Genomic DNA, 23,372 nt, shown 5'->3' on the forward strand with positions numbered 1-23,372 from the left:
CTCTCAACTCTGTATTCCACTCCTCTTAGGACTAATGATTGGTAGTAATGTATAATTTGCCAGCATCGGGCCACATTCAGCAGTGCCCGAACGTTGTCTGATTTCCTCAAAAAATATTTGTTATTGCTGCTGGGCACAAAACAAAGGCCTTACTTGAAGGATCATCAGCCTTTTTATTGTATCATCTTTCCTGGGAGCCATCTGAAGTCTAACATGTAGATAACAGTGCAATGGAGGGAAAGAAAAGAACACAGCTTGTTCTCACTTCACAAGTATTTAAGAGAAAGTATGATTTGGAGGCAGTTTTTCACTTTGGTCTAACCCTGCATGTAACAGATATGCATGCACTGCAAGAATGTTAGATGTTTCTATATGAGTAAATACTCCAAAAATGATTTAAATAACAGTTAATAATATTTTTTTCCAATCTTGTATAGTGCTGTTTATCCTAATGTAGGAAGTTCTGGTGCTTTATATCACATACACACATTATACGGTGACAATTGTACACATGTGTAAATCTATATACAGGACATGTTACTTAAGAAACTGTGAGTTACAAGATCTAGGAGTCACATGTCGTCCATACTGGTAGGCATTATATGTTAAGAGAGCATGGTTGGGAGATGCACTAAGCCAGGATCTAAAAGCTAACACAGTAATTGGGGCTGTCTGTCTTAATAAGACTTTATTACCCAGAAAAATCCTTTTTAACAACCTTAGGACAACATATTGATATAAAAAGAAACATAAGGTTCTAAATCCATGCCTTGCAGTTTACATGCATCTCCTTGATGCCCATTCATAGCTCCATGTTCTATATTAGAAGATTTGTAACTTATGAATTGAAAGTTGCAAAAAGATCTATGTATCCAAAGCAGTAACCCACTTTCCCATCTCATAAAATACATATCTGGATCTGCATGCCACACAAGGCACTCTGCAGCAGGCACATTCACCTTTTATGTTACTTTAGGAGTCAAAACTGTGATTAGACAATAACACAGACATCTCAAGCAATTGCATTAACCACCAGAGTCATCTTACATTATTATTATCCCCTGAAAATTGACATGCACAAAACGACCTCTTCAGCAGGTGCCTTAACTCGGCAATATTTTTAAAAAAAATGCAGTCTCATTGTGCCAGATTAAGTACGCCAAAACTGATTTACATACATATTTGTTATAATTGCCAATTTCCCTTTGGCTGAGTTAAAAAAATATATAAGTTGACTCTCAGACTATGCTTTTCATAACTTTGCCCCTCCTCATGACTCCACACCTTTCTGCTGCTATGCCTTTACTCCCATTATGTGTTTCCTGAGTATTTTTCCATAGAATAAATCCTGTACCACATAACAACTTGAATTGTTGCTACCTCATCATTGAAGCTTGTTACTTCTAAAGCCGCAGTACAACATTGTTCATGTGCATTCTCGCTGAGCATAGAACAAGCCATTCCAGCGGTTTAGGAAACAACTTCATTAGTGGTTGTTGAGATTGTGGAAAGTTGTGTGTTAATGGGAATTAGGTATTTCAGAGCTGAGCCAGTCTTCTCGTGGTAAGAAAGTACAGAAAGAGTTTAGTAAGTTTCAGTGATGGTCAGCAGTCATGACTCAAGGAGTTATGGATTCTTGAAAGTGGGTCCTTGGGTCCTCTTACATCCTTCTTCCACTGGTGTGAAGAAATTGGCGACAGCGTGGGTGGTAAAGGTTTGTGCAAAATGTGTGGTGTGCTTTTGTTCTGAATCTAATGAAGTTCCTAAACCCAAAAGATCAAATCTGACAACATGACATGTCTTACAAACATGCACACGCAGCAGGGAGACTCCATTGAGCCTCGTGTCCTTCATAGGAGGATGATGGGCTTCATTTAAACTTTCAACAGCCTGGACTCCAAATTAAAGGTGGCCTTCCAAAGTACAAATGTCCTTTACTTGTTGGGAGTTTTCTCTACATGCTTGAGGATCTTTGAAATGTTTTTTTGCCTGAGACCACCACGGTTTGAATGATGGTCTCAGACATGAGGGGCACCTGTAGAAACAATGTTGTAGGGTCCACCTTTTATTGTGTGGCCTTTTCTACCTGCACCCGCTATGGCAAAAGGGTGCCCTCAGAGGCATAGTTACTGGAGTTTCAGGCAGAATGGGCACTGCTTTCTCCTGCATTTAGATATTGAGCGGAACACAGAGGTGAGCGTAACTGTGCCAAATAATAGTGGGCGATCATTACTGCCTTACTGATGCTCTAAGGTCTAAATTCACTGATGAAGGCAAAGAAGCAGATGGTATTAACGACCCAGAAGCATCAAATACATTAAATGCGGTTTCTTTAATAATTTCACAATTTTGTAAAGAACTAGAGATATTAAAGTACTGAGAGTAGACTTATCTGAAGGTCAAGACCTGCAGTGATCAAAAGTAAGATTTTACATTTGCTTACTGCAGCTGAAGATGTGTCCACATGTAATTTATTCTAGAAGCTGTACTACTTTACAGTAGGCAAAGTGCTCACCATAAACACCAATAAGCAACTATAGGAAACCCGTCACTGGACATCTGTATAAGCGGTAACGTCCCGCGGTATTGCCCTGTCTTCTTTTTGCTTGAAGGTGGCCCAAGGGATAATTTATCGGAAAAATAACCCTTTGGAACCCACTCCTCCCCTTTTATGAGTATCCCCACAAGGACCAGATAAACACCAGCATTTCTCAACAGATGACTAATGTCAGAGGGACTGGTCACTGTAGGGCATTTCAAAGATAATTGTCATGAAGGATCTATTCTCTTATGGAACAAAAAGTTTATCTATAACCCTCTCTTCCAATAAGAACGGATGGTTTGCAAATGGGGACCAAGGTCAAAAAGTTCCTTGACATATAAAGGGGGCTATGAAAGTTTGGATATTATGAGAGTAAAGCTGGAGCCCAGACAAATAATGAGGTGTCAGTGCTGACTGTGAACCAGTGGACCAGGTGGGTGTATGATTGAGTTAATCTGCTGTTGATTGAGCGTGTATGCCATGCCACCTATCAACACACTTGCACCTCATTCATTCACCAATAGCAAGGACTGGTGCTATCCACAATCAACAGGTGTTTTAATTCTGTAGAAACCACAAAGAAAGTGTGATGAAGATAATCTTCAGTTTTTTCAATGCAAATCCTGAGCAGAAACTAGCCCTTTATGATCACAAGTCGATCTAGCAGTCATTCCCTGCTACTTTAGAATATCCACATTTTCCATCCCCCGCCGCGAAGGCTTCTTTCTAGCTCTTCCATGCTGGCGCTGTTGGCTGCTCATAGAAGCATGTTAACTGCACTTCTGCTATAAATAGACCTTTTTCTACTTTGGAGCCAGCAGGAGAGTCATTAATGCATTTGGCCGCTGTTAATGTCAGTGCATCTAATTCCGCGTTCACCTTTTTTCAAAATGGATGATCATCGGCCAGCAAAGTGAAGAGCTGCCGCTTCCCTTAATGTAATGGCATTTCCTGTGCCTAGGAGAGAAGAGTTCAGAAATGTGTATTGACATTTCAAATTGATTAAAGTTGTCCCATATTACATCTTCCCTCCATAGCACAGGCATTGTTCTGATTTAGTGGAGGGTTAAAGATTACCAGCCTTTCCAGCTACCTGCGAACCCTGCAAATAGATGTCATTAATTCATCACAGTCACAGTGTTTGTCTACTTAAAGTTGAGTGAATGGCTCTAAAATATTCGACCAAAATAGGATAAAGACACAGGCCATGAGGCAACAGCATTACATCTCAGATAATCACTATATAATATCACCCTGGATCAGTAGAATACTGTAACATCCTGCATGAAACAACATGACCTATGGAAGACTCATGGAATCATGGATGGAAGACCACTCACAAGGCAATCAGAACGATAGTGGGAAAGGTCAAACTTCTTGAGTGTACCCATCCTAATATTGACTTTAAGTGCTCTTTAAAAGATGTCATCTGATTAGCTAAAATATCTCTTTCACCAAATCTGTAACATGACAAAAGGCATCACTAGTTTTCTTTTTTTGTAAAAATTGTTTAAATGATCAATTCCCCCAAGCTGGCCTTCAGCAAACAGAGAATTCTGGCCCTTCTCCATTTGTTTAAAAATGTTTTCATTAACTAGATAGAGAAAACCAGACAAACAGGAGATTTGGGGAGTTCTTCTTGCCGGAAAAGGAAGTAGCTATAAATATGGGCTGACTTGAATCCTACAATCTTCTGATGCTTGACAAATGTAAAGCTTTTATGTGTTTTCTCCATTACTTATCGATCTATTTAACATATAGGTCTACCCGGATCAAATGAGTACTATACTCTTACCACTGCTGCCAAACGCCCAAACTCAACACCACTGTACAGTCAAATTTCCAGTTCAAATTGTTGTATGACTATTTAAACGACACCTTCAGAACCACTTTGAATCTTTGGACCTACTTCACATATATCAATATAAGCTTGGAAACCCTCAAGGGCAAGATTCACTGTGGAGAATATCCATGAAAACTGCTTTCTCCAGAATTTGAGGTCCACTCAACGGTATTATTACCACTGCAAATTGTGGCTGCTCCTGAAACAGTAGGCCACCAGGTGATGATGTATAGATCTAAAAATTATATAGCATGAAGGCTGTGTAAATTTCCTCTCTTGAGTGAGGGATCTCACATTGCTCTGTCTTGCCCATCCTCTATTCTAAAGTCTTTATGTAACTGCTAGCTGAGGTGACATCAAGCACAATCTGAATACAAGAAGCATGCTGGCAGCACTCATTGGGTGATAAGCTTTGATGGAGGGGCAGGAATCTAATAAAGAACACCGCTTGTACCCCTCAAGGTACACTTTACAGTCAGAGAGTGATGATGAATTGAATGCAAACCCATATTCTGGTCCATAATGGGGTTTGGGCTCAAGACTTGGGAGAGAAAATGCATTCTATCTTACCCCGTGCCCTCTACTTTTATATAGCCTTAGATGATAACGGGGTACCATGTGGGAAATCTGGTAGTGCCCTTGCATTGCAACCTTTCAGGAGAGGCCAACTTCAGGCTGAGGGAAGGGCTTGTAATTGGCACCTATGCACTCAGACACCTTACTTTCCTTGTTGGAATAGTAATTCTCTGTTGCATTGAACATATTAATGACAGTTTATGGACCTGACTGAATAGGTCATCTACCCACTCCCAAGTTGTGAAAATTTGGACAATGAAAGTTACTCCTAAGTTGATGCTGAACTCACAATTTTACACAACCCTCGATTTAACGCCACTTTTTGGTATCACATTTAAATGTTTCAGAAGTGTTAGGTTGCAGATAACGTTTTCTAAATGAGTAGTAGAGGTACCGCCTACAGAGAAGAATGGGGTCCCTTGACACTGTATTCCACAAAAGATATTGTAGTTTGTGAATGAGGAGATGTCCTGTGCTTTAGGAATGGTCATATATGGCCTCCAAATACTGCCATGATAACTGGCAACCTTTGTTACAGCACTGTAGAGAGAAACCGAGAGGATGCGGTATACGTCATGTTTTTATCTATCAGTATAGAAAGGGATTTTGAAGCAGCAGCAGCTGCGTCGTGCCTGTGCAACTACAAAATCCCTTTATTTGCATTTAGAGATCATATTGGATTTTCATACAAGGATAGAACCCTCATTCCAGTGTAAATAATGAGTCTTTCCTTGTAGCATGTTTTTTAAAGCTAGATTCCATTAAAAAAAGTTTAAATGGAATTTGAAATATTGAGAAAGTGAAACATGGATACAAAATATAGGATGGAATAGAGACTCCAAAACGTTAGTTTGTTAAGTTGAGGGCGTTCTTATGCCTTGGAGTAGAAATATGTATGTGCATATGAGTTTTGTTCTTGCAGAAAAGTGTTGGGGTCCAATTCTCTAGTAAAAACGAGTCTTCCTCAGGGATATTGTTGAAGTCAAGCTAAACCTCTTAAGAATGTCATAGGGAACAAGAGCATGCATAGCGTGCAGGAGTGATGTATAGGAATAAAAATGTGGCCAGGGCACTTCTGGGAAGTAGAGAATACTCTGCAAGACATAACAACCGGAGCGCTACAAAAAAAAAGAACTATACTTACCAGGCTGTCTGAAAGGATTGGAGGGTGGGGGTTATCTTGACTCAAGACACTTTCCCCTCAGATAAATACATGACATGTAATTACCAAGGCTAGTTTCTCTTACATAGCGCTTAGTATAGCTGCTGGTTCTCTTCGTCCTCGGAGATCGCTCTGTTCTTCTGTTGTGTTACAGTATCCGTTTCGGGCACTACAATCCCTACTACCCATCACACTTCCACAGCACCCATGAGAAGAGATTGCCTGAGCCAGAAATGCTTAGAAATCTATCATGTTTTACCCCCTCATGCTACCTTCTTGACCTCCCCCTGTCCCTGACTTAAGAGGGTGTCATGTGTATGTACATGTCTATCAAATTAGCAAAAAATCTTGTTCTTGGCACCTGCACATGTACTCTTGTTATTTCCAGTCTACTAGATATTAGAACATGGATTCCTTACTCTGGAGCAAAGCACTCTCGATACTTTACATTAATCTTTATTTTTGTGGGTTTTTTGTTCCTGGCGTCTGCAAATAGTAATAGGGTAATTAATGGAATGCGCCCACAAATTCAGTAATTAAACTTAGGACACAGTGAATACTGATATGTGATGGGAGTTCTATATGTACGACCAGAGGGTTTGTTATCATGCCTGTTTATGTATTCTACTGATATGGCTACACTTTTTCTTGACTGGTTGATGGTGGAACTTTGGCTGTTGGGAGACACACTTCATTTTTGCGTTGTAAAGTGGCACAGGCTTTCAGTTTTTATAGAATGGTGTTTGGCATTCTCATTTGTCTTGTCATGGTATCAACAAACTTAGAAGGGACTTTAACATGAGGACATGTACTTTCAAAAGTGTCAGGAATGTTGCTGTTAGTGGTTGACTTGCTAGGAAGCTTTCAGAGAAGGTACACATGAGAAACAAAGTTTGGGGTGTTGCCTTTGGCAGTATGTACAAAAGCATTGTAGACCAACTCGACAAGGAAAAGACTGTGTAGACAGTTGTCATAGGCTTGAGTAGTGGAGTTGCTTTAAACATTGTTCCAAGGCTGGTTTGCAGAAGTAAATTGAAAATACTTCCTACAATACCATCCCTTGTTCAAAACTTGGAGAAAACTGGAACCTCGGGTTTCTGACAATATGTTCATGGCTTAATGACATGTGGGATGAATGTTCAAGAAGCTAGGGTGTCCATGTTGGAAAGTGATTTGAGTTGGATAAAGTGTACAATCTTGGTAAACGAGTCATCAACCATCCACATAACCGTGTATCCTTGGATGGATCAGAAATATAATCCGTGGTACATGTTCTACAGGGCCATGAAGACATTGGCGCCTTGATGCCCTTGGGCTAAGTTGCACGGTAAAAGACTTTCTTCATTTATTCATTCATTCATTCATTCACATTGATAACCGTTGTAACATGCCCATAGTTTTATCACTAGACATTTTATATTTTGCACGTTTCACAATGCGGGCCAAAATCTTTGCTGTCTCAAAGTAGGAAATACCATCAAGCACAGCTTTGAATCAAAGTCATTTGTGGGAAGCCTAGTGACTCACCATTCTGGAATCATAACAGAAATTTAACATGATCCTTTGATCCTGAAAAATGGGTAGTCACAATTACAATTCATGGTACAGTAATCTGTGATCTTTGTACAGCTAGGATTGTTTGCTTAAGTCCATGTGGTCCCTTGTTGTGAGTATTTTGATTGAGGACACATTTCGTTCAAAGCAAAATGTAGTCAAGATTAATTTATTTACAGGAAGAAACGGGATTTCTACACAGTCACTTCTCCTAATTATTGTAGGCTCTGCAAAGGGAAACCTCTTTAGTATTTAGGGGCCCTGCCCCCCTTTTTTCTTCTGTACCCTCTCCCCCTCCTATTCGCCACCCCGCTCCCGCCTCCCAGCTGCTCCTCCCTCCCACTACGCCATTTATGGCGGAGTCCACACGTACGCACAGCGGTCACATGCAGCGGGCGCGCCGTATGCGCGCCGAAGGCGCGCCAAAGGCAAGCCCGTTTACACCTGTCCACACCTGGACCACGCCCAGTGCCAGAACCCCTGGCCCTCGTCGATGCCAGCGCACCCGTCGAACTTACAATGCCGCCACCCTCCACATACTCAATGCCGGCCAGAACCCCGCCTGCTACCGAGCCACCTGAAACGTACCCACGGACCCTTCACCTGCCAAGCCTGCCAATTCACCTGCCTCTGAACCTGCACCGCACCCGCCACGGCGAGCCCCAGCAACAACCACCTCCAGTGCATCCTGCTCAACACCCGCTCCGTCCACAGGCACGCCGTCGAACTCTGGAACCTCCTCGACTCCACATCACCAGACGTCGCCTTCCTCACAGAAACATGGATGAATGCCTCCTCAGCCCCCGACATCGCCATAGCCAACCCGGAGAGCTACAAGATCACCAGGAGGGACCGCGTCAACCAAACCGGAGGAGGCATCGCCATCGTCCACAGAAACACCATCTGCATCATGACCAACTCCGGCGACACCCTCACCGCCGCCGAGCACCTCCACTTCCAGATACACAGCGACCCCAAGACCACCCTCAGAGGCACCCTCATCTACAGACCCCCGGGACCAAGCACACAATTCAGCAAAGCCATGGCTGACTTCGTCAGTCCGCACGCCCTCACCTCCACAGACTACATCCTCCTAGGGGACCTCAACTTCCACCTGGAGAACAACAATGACAGCAACACCGCCACCCTGCTGGACAACCTCGCCAACCTCGGACTCAAGCAACTGGTGAACACCCCCACCCTCTACGCCGGCCACACGCTCGACTCCATCTTCTCCTCCAGCAAGCACATCTCCTTCAGCCACTCAACCGGACTACACTGGACAGACCACAGCTGCGTCCACTTCAGCTTCAGGAGAACCACGACCCACCACCACCCGCAACAGGTTCCCCGCAGAAGCTGGAGTAAGATCACCGCCGACCAGCTCACCACTGCCCTCAGCCAGAACCCGCCCACCAACACGACAGACCCCAACGAAGCAGCCCGCAACCTCACACAGTGGCTCACCAACTGCGCCGACGAACTTGCACCACTGAAGAATCCTCCCAGCAGACCCGGCAGCAGGAAAGCCTCGTGGTTTACCAACGAACTCAAAAACTCCAAGAAAACCTGCCGCACCCTCGAGAAAGCCTGGCGCCACGACCAGACAGCAGAACACATGACCGCCCTCAAGAACGCCACCCGCATACACCACCAGCTGATTCGCACCACCAAGAAGACAACATTCATAGAACGTCTGGACAACAACACCCACAAAAGCAAGAAACTCTTCAGCATCGTTAAAGAGCTCTCCAACCCCAGCGCCTGCAACGATGACATCACACCCTCGCAAGACCTCTGCGACTCACTCGCCTCGTACTTCCACTGCAAGATCGCCGACATACACAACAGCTTTGACGCACAGACCTCGGACTCAACCACCGAACCAACACCCCTCACCACCACCCTCCGCACCTGGACCCCGGTCAGCACTGAAGACACCATCCGCCTGATGAACACCATCCACTCCGGCTCCCCTACCGACCCTTGCCCACACAACATCTTCAACAAAGCCAACTCCATCATCGCACCCCAACTCCGGAACATCATCAACAGCTTCTTCGCATCCGCCACCTTCCCGGGGAGTTGGAAACATGCCGAACTGAGTGCCCTCCTGAAGAAACCCACCGTGGACCCCACGGACCTTAAAAACTTCCGCCCATCTCGCTCCTCCCCTTTCCAGCCAAAGTCGTCGAGAAGACCATCAACAGACAACTCTCTGCCCTCCTCGAGACCAACGGATCCCTCGACCCCTCACAGTCTGGGTTCCGAGCAAACCACAGCAGCGAGACCGCCCTTATCGCAGTCACAGACGACATCAGGTCCCTGCTCGACAACTGAGAAACTGCTGCCCTCATCCTCCTGGACCTCTCAGCAGCCTTCGACACTGCATGCCACCGCACCCTGATACAGCGCCTCAGCAACACCGGAATCCAAGGAGCGGCCCTAGAGGGGATCACCTCGTTCCTCGATGGAAGAACCCAGAGAGTCTGCCTCCCCCCCTTCCGATACGCGGCCACCGAAGTCATCTGCTGCGTTCCGCAAGGATCCTCACTCAGCCCCACCCTCTTCAACGTCTACATGAGCCCTCTCGCAGCCATTGCATGCCAAGACAACCTCAACATCATCTCCTACGCAGACGACACCCAGCTGATCCTCTCCCTCACCAACGACCCTGCCACCGCCAAAGCCAACCTCCAGGAAGGAATGAAAGACGTCGCGGAATGAATGAAGCTCAGCCGTCTGAAACTGAACTCAGACAAGACGGAAGTCCTCATCCTCGGACCAGCTCCCTCCGCCTGGGACGACTCCTGGTGGCCCCCTGCCCTTGGCACCGCACCGAAGCCAACGGACCACGCAAGCAACCTGGGCTTCATCCTGGACTCATCCCTCATGATGACCAAGCAAGTCATTGCCGTCTCATCATCCTGCTTCAACACCCTGCGCATGCTCCGAAAGATCTTCTGGTGGATCCCCACCGAAACCAGGAAGACGGTCACCCAGGCCCTCGTCACCAGCCGTCTGGACTACGGGAACACCCTCTACGCTGGAACCACAGCCAAACTCCAAAAAATACTCCAGCGCATACAGAACGCCTCAGCACGACTCATCCTGGACATCCCTCGCCACAGTCACATCTCGGCCCACCTGAAAGACCTGAACTGGCTCCCCGTCAACAAGAGGATCAGGTTCAGACTCCTCACCCACGCATACAAGGCTCTCCATGACACAGGCCCGAAGTACCTCATCAGCCGACTCACATTCTACACACCCACCCGCCAGCTCAATTCTGCCAGCCTCGCAATCGCCTCCGTCCCACGAATCCGCAAATCCACCGTCGGAGGAAGATCCTTCTCCTACCTGGCAGCCAAGACATGGAACTCCCTCCCCACCCACCTTCGGCTGACCCTGGACCATCTCTCACAACTCAAGACCTGGTTGTTCGAGCAGTAACGACCCCCCCCCCCCCCTCAGTGCCTTGAGACCATGACGGGTGAGTAGCGCGCTATACAAATTCTATTGGTTGATTGATTGATTGAAAGTCAAAAAGAAGTTGAAAAATGAAAAGAATTGTATCCAAAGGTACTGTCTTTGAATTCAGCAATAAACCAGAAGCCAAAGTGAATGCAATCATAAGAAGACCAGGAGTTTGCATCACTAATGAGCGAAACACGTGATGGTTGTATTCTATGGAACATTGATTAGAGAAAATTACCAAACTTAAAAGAAGTGTTATCTCTCTGACGTAGTGCTCTCGTATTTTTATTTGATTTCTCTTTAGTGTGTTATAAATATTATCATGTAATATATGCTTTTGAGTGCAGGCATTCCAAATTGCCTCATCATTAGTGCTAAATATATGGGTTAGAGGCCCTTACCCACAGAAGAGGAATACATGAGCACTCTGATAAGCAAAAGTTGTTTCACCAACTAAGCAATCTAGTAGAAACCCTGGGTCACGGCTCCCTTTCCTTCCCTAAACATGCATTGTATTCTTCCTGTGGAATGCACAAGTAACCATTGGGGTACCTATGTATTTTAGAGGCAAAGTTAAAGTAAACAGCTGAGCTCCCACACCAGGGAAAGTGGATATGGGATTAGAGAAGCTACTGGGCCCAATGTTGGAGCACACACTGGGTGCTTCTCTAGGGTTCATTGTGGAGAGTCTGTGCTCAACCGAATATTGTACGTTGCTTGGAATACTTTCAATTTTGTCCAGTAAAGGAAAGATCTTTTGGATTATCACTGCATTTTTCATTCCACAAGCAGTAATGCAGACTTGCATATTAGTGGTGGTCTGAGACATTGGTTTCCCTCTAATTTATAGGAAAGACAAAAAAGCCATTTGAAAAATGCAAGGTTCTAATAACCTGGTGATTGTGTGAATTTTTCATGGATATCAATGTGACACTTCTTCTTTTTTAAAGCGTATCCCTGCCTGCTATGCTATGCGATGTAGATTTTTATAGCCCAACTATCAAACGTGAGGATATTCACTAGGCCTGAGTGGTAAATTCCATTCCGCTCGTGGAATTTGCGGAATTTGCAGAATTTGGGTAATTTCGCGTTCTGCAGAGAACGCAGAATTGCCAAAAATTCCGCAATCCGCTGCTTCGCGGAATTTTTTGCTTGTTCGTGCTTTCAAAATTCATGTTCACAAGATATTTCTCCCTGAGCGTGCAAACAGCGTTCGCGAACAGGAAAAAAGCATCGCGAACGGGCGGAACAAGCAATTCCGTGTGTTTGCGGAACTTTTTGCGTGCTCGCGGAGATTTTTATCATTTAGCGGAGCTTTGCGTAGCGCGACTACACAAATTTCGCCCACCCCTAATATTCACATGCTTTCAGGTGGGTAGGTTGGGGCTTGCCTGGATTTAATCGAAGAGCCAGGACTTCAGCTTCTTCAAAATTCAAGGAGGGACGCTATAGTCAATAGTATGAAAACAAAAGTACTAAAAATATGACTAATGTTAAATTAATGCCGGTCAAAAATGCTATAAATGTATGTATCTGTCCTGATGTCTGCAGCAGTAGGAAAGACACTGGTACTGCAAGTGGTCCATCTTAAACACAAAGACTGATTCTCTGCAGCTGGTGTGTTGGTAAGTGGATTATTGGTAAGGGCAAATGTAGGTCTGCCACTGGAAATAAGCCCACTAACACAGTAGAGGGCTCAGAATAGGTCTTAGATAATTATTCCTATGCTCAACCATTGGTAGCTTGGCTGCGAGCAGGTAGGCTTAACTGCAAAGACAGGTATGTAAAGCACATAAAAACACAATTTCAGTAAATAATGAAGACACAATACATTATATGAATCTAAAACCTATTTATAAAAAGAGGAAATAGTTTTATCGTTAAAATGACGCCAAAATGACAAAAATCCAATGTAGGGAACCGGAGATATGAATTTTCAAAGATTCAGCACTTTCTAGCACATATTTATTTATTTTATTTATTTCAAAGGTTTTATATAGCGCTACTGGACCCAAGAGTATCAGAGCGCTTTACAAGGCATGAGAACACAAAAACAATTAAGTAGATTAAAGAGATTTAAGCGAGAACGAGTTACAAAATGTTACTGATTGTCGGCGTGTCTAAAAGGGGCAGGGAGAATAGAGATAGAGGTTGGGATGGTAATGGAAAAAAAACATAGAACATAGAACCCTATAGTGCCTTAGCAAGACATCTGGTCGCGATAGACTGGGTCAAAGTTTCAGGCTGACCTCAATGGAACCCTGGGCGGCTACCTCTGGTGTTAAGTCTGGGTCAAAGTTTTTACCTTCGGACACCAGATTCGGTGAGGGTTCGCCAGTTTGGCTTGCAACGAGCTCCCGGTCAAACGTATGGAAGTCCGACCTTCAGAGCATTCCAGCGGGAAAAACCAAGGATTCAGGTGGACATGTAGTTGAAGGCAGGCGGCTAAGCTGGCCAGGTTGAGTTGGACCCCTTATGGAGCTTTTTTACCGAAGTTGCTCCAAAGTTCTCCAAACTTCTGGAACTTCTTCCTGAAGTTCCCCAGAGGGTCCCTAAGTGTCTCAAACTCATTCTAAGGGTCTGAAGCTCCAAGATGGTCCTTGAAAGTTGAGGACTTCAGTTTCCACAATCTACTTGGATAAAACCCTTACAAATCCTCTGGTAGTTCTCCAGGTTGGGGATCCTTGGTGGTGATGTTTCAGATGAGCTCTGTTAACCTGTAGCTTGCACTTTGGTTCTTTCTTACAGAAAGGTAATCCACAGGCTGTAGTTTCAGATGGTGCCAAAGGTGCAGTCTTCTGAGTGGAGGCCTTAGGAAATGCACATCAATCTTCCAGCATGGCCCGTCTTGCTTTCTTAAGTTTCAAGCAGCAGATCTTAAGGGCTCTGCCCTTCTCAGATACTTATTACACTTTCTCTGGATCAAGCAGGAGGTCACTTCTGTCCAATGGGCTGCATAGTACCACCCAAAGTTCGGACCACTTCCTGCAGAGTGTGGCACTATTTTGTCCCAGAATGCACCAATTCTTCCAAATTAATAATGGCTGATTTTCCAGCAGGGAGAGAAGAGCTGGCTAAACACACCCCTTGGATGGCTATTCTCCATAGTCTCTCCCCCTTGCATCTGCTTATTCCTTCCTTAATCCTAGCATCTGGCTGGGGGTCAAAGGAGTGGAGTTGTAAATTACACTGATGTCTTCCCCTTCCCTTGAAGTCCAATGTTTATGACCCCCCCCCTGCTCTGGCATGCCTGTGCAACAGGACACTGTCAACCCCAGGGGCTCTTTATCACCTCTTCAAAGAAACCTGGCTAATTCACTTAATTCTGACCAATCAGGAGAGACCACTGGAAGGCTGAATCTTGGCTTACAAACAAGAAAGTCTTATAACTTCTTGTATGTAAATTTTAGGAGAAGTTCAACAATATAATATTGTTGGATTTATTAAGTCCATTCTAGGACGTCTTTGAATGGCATTTTTAGCTTTTTCCTATCAAGAGTTATTAGTTTACAGTTTATAGTAATACAACTATTGAATTTGACCCTCGAGTTAGGCCTACGTGCCTGCAATGGGCGGTTGCCCTCAGATTGCCCCAGTAAACCAACTTTTACCAGAGGGGCGAATCCTAGCCATTTAGGTTATTTTAAAGTTTCTCTGAATCTATGGCCCATGATCATCGATCTAATGGTGGATGACCGCACGGAAAGCGACCACTACCCATTGATTCTATCTGTCCAGACTCAGATCTTTAAAACCCTTGTTAAAAGTGCTAAAAGTACTGTTTCCTTACCACAGGACCCTTTAGTGGCAAATAACCGTAGATCCCTGAAGTGGCCAGTGGTTTTGGGTAACACAACAATCATTAGTCAAATCTATAATGTATTTGTGAGGCACATGTCCACTCTTATAGGAAATAGTACTGTTACCCAAAACCCTTGTCTGATAGAATCCCATGATCATTTAATTGATCAACTTGGCGAGATCCTAATTAGGGCGGTAAAAAGACCATATAACGCCCAAAAGAGTAAACAAACAGGGATCACCTGGTACAACCAGGAATGCCGGAGAGCCAAAACAGATCTAATTACAGCGGTCAGGGGGGATTCAGCGGACATTGTGAGAATTAAGAGAGCTCAGTACAAAAGAACATTAATAATGGCCAAAAAAGAGTGGGACGAAAGGGTTTGGTCAGATTTGTTGGACGCATGTAAGTGTAAAGATCAGACCTCCTTCTGGAGCCTCATCGCTAGAGGCACCAGGGGGGCGACTGAATGCAAAGATAGATTCTTGGAGGAGGAAATCTGGGTCAAGCATTTCACCTTGTTATATGCTTGTGAAAGCTCTGGCGAGGCTGAAGGCTGGGACAGCTTGCAGCCTCTTTTAGATGCGCATGACACACCTCTTGTCTTCTATCTGCCAGAAACAATTCTAGCAATCAAGGCAGTTAAGCCAGGGAAAGCGCCAGGCCCTGACGGAATACCAGGTGATCTTTGGAAGCACGAGAACTATATTTGGGCTCCTTATATCAACTTATTATCTAATGATATTGCTAGAGGAGCTCCTGTCCCAGAAACCTGGAAGGGGGCGGAGATTGTAACACTGTTCAAGAAGGGTGACAGGTCAAATCCTTCGCATTATCGGCCTATCAGCTTAATTGACGTGTTGCAAAAAATTTTTGCCCGCCAAGTCCTTAGCCGCCTCTCAGCTTGGATTGAAGAACACTCTATCTATACAAAATACCAGGCAGGTTTTAGATCAAAGATAAGCACTGTAGACCAGGTTTTTAGATTTTTATGTTTAGTCTGGAAATATACGATTATAAGAAGTTCCCATATATACGTGGCTTTTGTCGATTTGAAGGCAGCTTTTGATATGGTTCCTAGGGTAGCACTATGGAAGACATTAAACAAGATGGGCGTCCCCGGGAACATCCTTCAAATCTTAATTAGACTTCACAAGAATAATTACGCACGAGTTAGATGGGGACCAAACGTAGAAGTCAGTGAGAAGATAAAAATAGCGAAAGGGGTAAGGCAAGGGTGCGTAATGGCACCTACCTTATTCTCCTTATACGTCAATGACATTCCCGACACTCTTTTGGGCTGCAAGCATGACTCTCCCAAATTGAGCGGGCAAGCCGTTCCGGCATTATTGTTTGCAGACGACACTATTTTAATTTCTCAGACACCCAGGGGGCTTCAAAGCCTTTTAAATAAATTTAGCTTGTATTGTCATGACAAGGAACTAGAAATTAATTCCTCAAAAACAAAAGTTATGACAATCAATCCTCACAAAGGTTTTAGCAAAGTTTTTAAGATAAATAACGAACCGATTGAAGAAGTCCCCAATTTTAAATACCTGGGTATTATTTTAGACAGTAAAGTTACATGGAAAACACAATTGGAGAACTAAAAATTAAGGCTGACTCAAAATCAGTGTCCGATTTTAAAGAGGCATAAGAATAGCCATTTTAAAGCAGTCTCACCAGCCATTGAACTATTTAAGTACAAAGTGCAGTCATCCTCACTTTATGGCGCGGATCTCTGGGCCTATGCTTTAAAGGATACTTTCAGAGTGAGGGAAAATTCCTTCATTAGGCAACTTTTAGGGATACCTGGGTCAACACCACTGACACCCGTACTATGGGACCTTAATTTTCGACGTACAGATGACTATGCTTCTCTCCGTCCGCTGCTCTATTGGGTCCGCTTATGGTCCATTGAGGAGCTGACTGATTACAGAGAAGCATTGAAAGAGATATTGGCTATAAGGAATATCACGCATTTGCCATGGTTAGAGTATGTCAAAAAATGGTTCGAAAAGCTAGGGTTAAGTGATTTTTGGTTTGACCCTGATTCTCTCACAAATAGCTCAAAAAGGATCTTGAAACAAAGGTACTGGGACTATATTAGAGATTCAGTGCTATCAAACCCCAGAACAGGGACTCTAACTTCGAAATTTTTTGAATTTAAAGTGACCATGCAATTAGAGCCCCTTATGGATGAAATTTACCCTCCATTGGCCAAAAGCCTATACTTAAAGTTACGGTATGGTATTTTGCAATTAAAAGAAAGGACATCTAGCTGGAACTGCAATAAGGGGTTGGTCGGGCCGTCGGATCCGATATATGTGAGTTTTGTGAGATGGGGCTGAAAGAGGATGTGTCCCATGTTTTATTTATATGCCCAGCATATCTTAAAGCCAGGAAAAAATGGCTAAAGCCAATCTGTAAAAAGTTAGGTCTCCGACAAATTAAGGTTGGACTTAGAATTTTTAAGGGAGACACTGCCCAACCGATTGTGTTCAGCCTGAGCCGTTTCCTCTTATGCGTAGCCTTGATTAGGAAGATGAAAGAACCAAAAAACGTAAGGAAATAGGCTAGTTTACCATGTTACTGAGTCACCTGTTGACTGCTAAAGTGCTGCCTGCTTTAATGTTCTGGTGTACACTTTTTTTTAACAAAAGAGATGCTTAATTTATTATTTTATTACTCTGTATATTTATTCAGTGTTCTTGTACACTAGAGGGGCCAACTAGGACCAAGCCACCCCCAAGTGGACAAACTGGGAAATGAATTGAATTCTATGTATTATATACAAAGGAAGTGTGTTGATATTTTTATCTACCCGCTATTTTATGTATTTAAATTGTGATATGATGTATTATGATTAATTGTATTGTATCTTATAAGGTTTTTTAAACCGAATAAAGATTGAAATGAAATGAAATGAAATTAGTTAATAACTTCTTGCCATGTTAACCTATGTGGCATGGGATCTGCAACGGGAAAAATGAGTTAGGCCATTTTTCCAGCACCAGGGCTTAAAAAAACATATTTTGTAAGTACTCCACGTATATCTACAGGACCCCCACCCCAGGAACACCCAAGGGAGACTTTAGGGGTTCTGAATATGTAAGCATATTGCAGATCCTCCCTTCACAGTGCTCCTACCACCAAAGTCGATTTTAGGCAGCACTTTACCACACTGTGGGGAGTGAAATGTGCAATTTCACTTAACCCCGGGCATCTAAAACTCATTTTATAAGGGTCCTCCTTATAAATACCTGATCCCACACCCCTTGGACACCTAGGGGAGACCCTGGGAGTAGCTAATATGCCCAAACATTGCAGGTTATCCATTTTGTAAGTGCCCCACACACCAATGTCGAGTTTGGGCACAATTGATTTTTTAAAAGCAGTCCTGCAACACTGGGCTACTTTTAAACTGACCTCAGGCTTCATCAGTGCACACATGCAAGTGCAGAAAGGGCTGCTGGCCTCTAAACTGCCATGCCCGATTATATACTAGGGACTGATAGATAGTTTCAATCCCCCTGCTCTATTGTGTACTAGAGCCTTATAGGGTAGGTCATGCCAATCCCAGGGGTACTTCGACCCGTAGTGTACCCTTGTGTATGTAGGTGCTTTCACTGTATTCAAAATGTGTCTCTTTCAGCATTGGACTGTCCATGGGCCTGGTTAGGCAGAGCCCAGGGTCAGTCAGAGTCAGTTACCACCATTAGCAGTCAGCAAAAATGTGGGGGTGCCCAGGGCACAGGATGACTTTCGAACATGGAGCTAAAGCTTTTCTGATATCAGTTGGCTTCCACTTTGGAAAGCTTGTTGTGCCACCTTTAAATGGATCTCTCCAGGTTTTCTGAAATAGAATACTGCTATCTTCGAACCAAGCACTTTCCGGCCGAACATTTGGCATGTGGTTTTGAGCCTTACATGAAGATCACTTCACTAATATGGGATTGCGTTCTCCATCCATCCCTAACATTACCACATCCATGGTAGATGCCACAACCACCACCCCTGTAGTTCCAGCAGAAACTGACAACAATATGCCATACTGTACCACATATCATAACTTTGCATTTCTTATCTAAAAATCTGAAACGATGTGATGGTGATCTAGGTGTGTGTTTTATGAAGCAGTATGGCTTTACCTAAAATAGTATGGGATTCCAACTACTCGATGGTCTCTTCAGGGAAAAGCATTTTTACTAATGGCCTGGGCATCCATGCAAATCTCCCTTTTTAGTGACACTCCAGTCACAGATGAGTAAAAAGGACTGAGGTCCAGTTCACTGCCGAAATAAAAGGAGAGGATACTGACGTGACAATGACTTGCTTGTCCCACCTCATGGGAAATTTCAGACTGCCATATTCAAGACCATGGAGGTGTATCTCAGTAAGAATTTTTTTTCTTCATCATTGCCTTCTTTTTATGGTCTGGCTTGCTAGCTACTTTTGCCAGACAATTATGTGAAAATCACCAGGAGAGGGATTTTTGCTCCGCCCACATATTGGGAGCCAGAAGTACATGTTTTCATTGGGCAGAATTTGTGTGCTTCCACAAAAAAGTGCTTGCCCTCCACGCATCTGTGGTCATTTTGTTTATTTATCCAGCTGCCTGAGCTTGATGTTTCATGGGCACACGCATGACATTGTAATGCTATTAAAATGTCTTAGATAACTACATAATTTATGGTGTTTTTCTCTGGCAGCTGCACAGATGGGAGAACAACAGTCATTAACAGAAATTGATTTTTAGGTCTTGCTTGACAGTGCAAATGTCACCTGACCTTTTAACCAACAACAATATTATTCCGTTGATTGGTTTCTATACAAATACACATCTTTTCTCCCCTGCAATTTACTTTTAATGCTTCACATTACCAAAAACGATTCTTTTACAGCCAGACCTATTGGCATTGTCAGTTAATTTCCATTTCCCTGAAGGACAGATCCAAACTTGCCCTCCATGCTGTTTGCTGGTTTTTGTTTTCTCTGAATAGAGACTGGCATGTTATAGGAGGTTCATAGATCACAATCTGGAGGGGAGGTTTGGGTGGGAGAGAGAGTATTCCAGCTCTTTCTGAGAGATGCAAAATTCATTGCACCTGACCTGCATGCAGTGGCTTTGAAAGAGAAACTCACCACCATCCGCCACGTCTGATGAGCCCCCTATTTCACGTTGCAAGGATTTTGCTTCATGGAAGGGAGAGAGTGATGAGAGGGAGTTTACTCCCCACAGTTGATTAATAGCTTCATCTGCAGTAACTTTCCATTTTATAGAACCCTGAATGCAGTCCACATCTGCTCAGCCACACTATTTAAAGCTGTTTTAATGCTGCTAATTGCTATACATTTATTTGGATTGCCAGCACCTGTGAGGCTTACAATAATGTGTTTTTTATGTTCTTGCTCTCTCCCTCTCTCTCCCTTCGCTGTCTCGAGAGAGAGAGAGAACATCTATCGGCCTTTTTGTCAGCAGTAATGATTGCGCCGCCTCTCCGTGGCGGCAGCACACATGGGCTCTTTTATTGTCGCAATGGCTGGTACCAGCCAGTCCGTCGGAGAGCTCTCTTAGCAAGCGCCTGCATCAAGTCAGTGAGAAGGACCCACACCTAGAGGCAAGAAGCTAGGCAGAAGGAACAGTATGGACACTAGGAGATTAGGACCTCAAACTACCGTCACAAATTTGTAGGTAGTGTTGACAAGAGATGAGATTGGTTAAGATGGTCTATGTGGTTCACCACATTTTGCCTGCCACCAGAGAACTTTATCCTAGTCTGAATATAATCTGAAAGAAAGTGTCCTAAATATGGTTGTCAAAAATATTGTACCACTGAAAACAGAAAAACTGCACCCAATGGGGGGATATTTTTGTAAATGATATCTAGGACACAATTTATTTAAGCTGATATTTCTGACTATGATATTCTGACATATAACAGAGAATTAGGTTCAGTTCTCTGGTCTACTGTTTTCTGTAGCGGTCTTGTGGTTCCCATGGGGTTCTCGTGCCACTGGTCTTTCTGAGATACAGGTCTGGGAACAAGACCATGACCTCTTGCTGGCCACTCTATTGATTGATTGTGGAGATTGATGTAAGCAAGGAATTGGCATCCTATTTTTAGATGTATTCGTCTTCAAGTGGTCATCCAAGGAGAATTGACCTTCGAAGACTTCTGACGTTATTAGTGAACAGTCTTGAGATGCTGATATTAAAGTGCTTCATGGGAACACTACAGAGATACACCCCAAGCAAAAACATGATATCACAAGGTTTCACTCTAAAAGAAAGGTGTGCTTTCTGATTCACCTGAATATATTTAGGATCACACCAACACGGCTTGAGATGAATTTGCACATTTCAAAGCTGATTTGACTAAGGCTGTATGCCTGTGCTATGAATGGAGGCAGAGACGATCCTACACCCTATAAGCTAACAGGACTCAAACAGACCTACAGCTAAATCAACATACACTAGTGACAGATACTGAAAGTCCTTTTAGTATGTATCTATTGGAAGGGAGGGGAGGCGAAATAAACATAACCCAAGTCAGGAAGGATAGGCTGTATAAACATAAAGCAAAGACCCAGTGTAGAGGTTATATGTAACTGCAGGGAGCAATTAATCCAAAAACATGCAACAGAGACACTTTGTAGAGGCCCTGTAAAGAAAAGAAACCAGCATTGGCAAAGACCATAGGTCTGCGCTTGACCACGGTGCACACAATTATTTATACAAGCATAAGTTCAAAAATATTTGGCAAACATAAAAACATAAAACTAAAGGAATGGCCTATCAACCTATGTACATCAGCCCTTACACTGAAAGTGTACCCCTTTTCCAGTGCCTTTGCATGCAATTAGGAAAAATGGCATCACTCACAGTGCAAGGCAGCAGGTTTATGAAGTGGGTTGACCCAATACCCCATGCTGCATGTTCAGTGGTGGGTGGATGAAAAATATAAATGGCAGTTGAGCAAACCAATAGATAGGGCGGGAAACATATATTACAATGTAGGTATTACATCATAGTGCCTTTATAACACAGTCAGTACGACGACTGCGACGTTACCACGAGTTCCATTACAACGCAAGTCATTACAATGACTTGCTGTTAGACCTGGCATCTTTGGCTTGGTTTTCCCTGTCTTTTTGCCTTTGCCTCCTATATTTTTGACGCTGTGGTGGATTTCGTTTTGCTGGTTTAGATGCTTTGGGCACTTTGCCACTGCTGATCAGTGTCAAAGTGCAAGTGCTCCCTGTGTAAATTGTTATTGTAATTGGTTATCCATGATTGGTATATTTGTATCACCAAGAAGTCCCTAGTAAAGTGCACTGAGTGTGCCAGGGCTGGTGATACAAATGCTACGAGTGGGCCTGCAGCACTGATTGTGCCACCCACATGAGTAGCCCTAAAATGGTGTCTCAGGCCTGCCACCGCAGTGCCTGTGTGCAGTCTGTGAACTGCCATGTCCACCTGGTCAGTGTCCCCACTGACCAGGCCTAACCCTTCCCTTTCTGTACACATTGGTCACCCCTATGGAAGGCCCAAGGTACCCCCTTGGGCAGGGTGCAGTGTATGTGAAATGTAAAGCATGTACTAGTGCAGGTGACATGCTCTGGTAGTGAATTACAGCCATTTTCGTTTTTTCACTATTGTAAGGCTATCTTGCCCATAGGCTATCATGGGGAATGCTGGCTACAGTGGTTACCTGCATATCTTCCCATAGGAGCAAGATAGGACATAAAAGTCTGGTATCCCTGAACTCAGAATTTAATAATACATCTTTCGGGAAAGGTGGTTTTTAAATCCTGTGCTTGAGAACAGCACTTTTAGAAAGAAGCTGTTCTCTTTTTTGACCTTTCTGTGTGCCATGGCCTGTTTGTGAATTGACTGTCTGGTTTGTGAGTGACAGGGGCTGGGTGGCTCCCAGAGGCTGAGTGGGCCATCCCTGGGCTGAATAGCTCCATCTGCATCTAGAGTGGTGGGAGGGGGTAGCACCTTGGCCTGAATAGGGCTGTGCCTGACTTCCACAATGCTGGCTCCACCTCCTGCTGGGCAGCGGACGACCCTGCCCCTCTCTCTGAAAGGAAAGGAGAGGACAGGAAAACAAAGTGCTCAAGGAACACCCATAACTGCTTCAGACCGGGCTCAGAGCCCCCCTTCACAAAGGGAACAAAGACATTTAGGGGTATAAGTACAGTCCCCAGACTACAGAAAATTAGATCATCCTGGAATCAAGAAGGAACCTCTGCCAAGGAGAAAGCTGGAAGACTGAAGAAGGAAGACTGTCCTGCTGTGTGCTTGTGGACTGACCTGCAGTTGCTTTGCTGCCAAGGAGAGGGGAAGGACTTTGCTTTGTGCTGTGTCCCCTTGCTTGAAGTAATCTCCAAGGGCCTGAGAAGAGCTGGC

At 44.0% G+C, this 23,372-nt stretch overlaps 1 protein-coding gene across 11 annotated transcripts in view; it reads left to right on the plus strand.

Moving 5' to 3' along the window:
- Nucleotides 1-23,372, plus strand: part of NRXN3 (neurexin 3) — a 2,205,897-nt gene that overhangs the window by 514,649 nt on the left and 1,667,876 nt on the right. The gene's annotated exons all lie outside the window — the stretch shown is intronic.

The sequence above is a fragment of the Lissotriton helveticus genome, chromosome 9 (assembly GCF_964261635.1).
Source record: "Lissotriton helveticus chromosome 9, aLisHel1.1, whole genome shotgun sequence".
NCBI lineage: Eukaryota > Metazoa > Chordata > Amphibia > Caudata > Salamandridae > Lissotriton > Lissotriton helveticus.